Genomic DNA, 2,298 nt, shown 5'->3' with positions numbered 1-2,298 from the left:
TGAAAATGCTGTTTATATCTCAGTGTGGAACAAGAAGCATTAAAGTGGCAATTTCAGAAGCCATAAAACAAAAAGTCAGACTAGTCACCAGCTAGCAATGTGACTTTATGGACCAGTTTATTCATCTTCCACACAACATAATCAAATTAAATAAAGAATTCCAAACCTGAGTTATATATGTGAAATCATTTCAGTTTGCCAAGAATCTATTTGAGTCATGTCTAGTCTCACCAAGCAATTATAATTTGCATTATTTCACTATTAGAAATGGCCCAGTGGGATAACAAATCATATATTGCCCTATTTATGCAGATTGTTGAAAAATACAAAAGTATTCCTGGTTCCTGAGTGTTCAAAAATAAGTTAGATGTTAGTTCTTCTTATTTCATAAACATTATAAAGAAAAAATTATGAATAAGAGTCAATTCATAACATTAATAAATTCTAATGATAGAATGCAAATTTAAAAATGGCTCTACACCATATTAGTTTTAACTCTCATAGTTCCAAATACATCAGTAATATATATATATATATATATATATATATATATATATATAGAAAAGTTCATCTACATATGAAATTTGGGTAGGATTAACAAAACACAAGTACCAATGGCTTACATTTGGAACAATAATTACTGTATAGATAGGAGAAAATATAATTGATAAAGTCTTCATGGAGATTATTATATCTTCAAGTGCTGAAAGATGTGCAGATATTATATATTTAATATAAACTCTTAATCTGCTCATTTTTCGTTAAGATATTTGAGATCACTTAAAAATGTCAGTCAAGCTAACTTTGACTATAACTGGATTGACAAAATTGAATTTTACAGTTTTTCTTTTTATTTTAGAGAAAAACGCCTCCCCCAAACTTCCTCCTGCTAAATATATAACGAATATGTTTTCATCTCAAGTGAAAGAACATGTAAAATATGAGCTCAGGAGCTTGGTCCCCAGTTTCCTTTCTATAGGAAAAGGGCAGGCAGAGTTGAAGATAACAGGCAGTGACAAAGCAATTCTGGATAGGGGTATCCCCCTCTCCTCTGCTGCTTACCTTGGAAGACTCTTACACACTGGACCTGTTGTGTAAATTAGTAAGGGGTGGGTAGTGACTGAATAGCACACCACAAATCTTTTAGATAAGTTATCCAAACAACTTAGGTCAGATTTCATCCTGGGAGCTCCTTATCTGTAGGAATAAGCCGTACTCTTAGTTATGAAAATACATTATGAACAATGTAACACAGTTACAAGTTGCATGTAAAAATGTTGAGGCTGTTCAGTGACCAACTATTTTTAGAAAAAAAATGTTTTATTCATAGTCACAGGAAATTTATACTTAGAATACATAAAGTTAACAGAACTTGACTTGAATCTCACTTTAATTCAGATTATAAATATCCCTGAAAACATTGTTTCAATTTCCTGAAACTCATTTTTTTTACACCTAGAACACATGTTACAGTAGTATATGGATGAGTTGATTATGCAAATAACCTTAGCCAAGGCCTGCATATAATAGGTAGAGTGACAAGAACTAATAGACTGCAATGTATAGGAATGCTGTGATTGGTTATCTTGTTCTGAATTATTCACTTTTTCTTCCTAAAGCAAGTGCCACAACTCCACCCCAACCTTGAGCATGACTTTGGTTTTCTTCATTTGTTGTTTATTTAACCAACAAAACATGAGTTAAAGATGAACACTGTAGAAATATAAATCTGATTACTAGCTTGTCTAAGTTTTTTGTATCTTTCTTTCTGTCATGGGAATAACACGCTTCAGATAACATCCCTTCAGAGTTAGTCCCATATTGTGAAGTTATAATGCAGTAACACCAGAGTTAACTATCTTTCACACAGCTACCACTTTATCTCAGTCCTCAAATAATGTTAGTGAAAAATAAACATTTGCTGTTCTGTGCTACTGAGGTATTTCAGTTTTCCCATCAGAAAATTGCACTGAACAAAAAGCTCCTTAGGATAGTTTAATTTTCCTTAATGTCCAATGTTTCTGATAAGTAGCTATTATTTCTCCACATGGGGAGTCATAAGTCATCATTTTGTGACTCGAAATTTTTTTAACATATGATGTACACACTCTTCTTATTCACAATTTAAAAGTGTACATACTTGGGAAAGCTGTAAAAAATTCAAAACACAAAGATTTCATGGCCATGCAGTAAAATAGAGCATAATCTGCAACTCTCTCTACTAGTTGTAACTCACTGCTGTTGTCACATGTCACTGGCTGAGTAGCTTCTTTGTCACACAGAAAAAAAAAAAAAAAA

The sequence above is a fragment of the Octodon degus genome, unplaced genomic scaffold (assembly GCF_000260255.1).
Source record: "Octodon degus isolate 3935 unplaced genomic scaffold, OctDeg1.0 scaffold00003, whole genome shotgun sequence".
Classification (NCBI taxonomy): Eukaryota; Metazoa; Chordata; class Mammalia; order Rodentia; family Octodontidae; genus Octodon; species Octodon degus.
The sequence above is the reverse complement of the archived record's forward strand: the minus strand, read 5'-3'. Positions refer to the sequence as shown.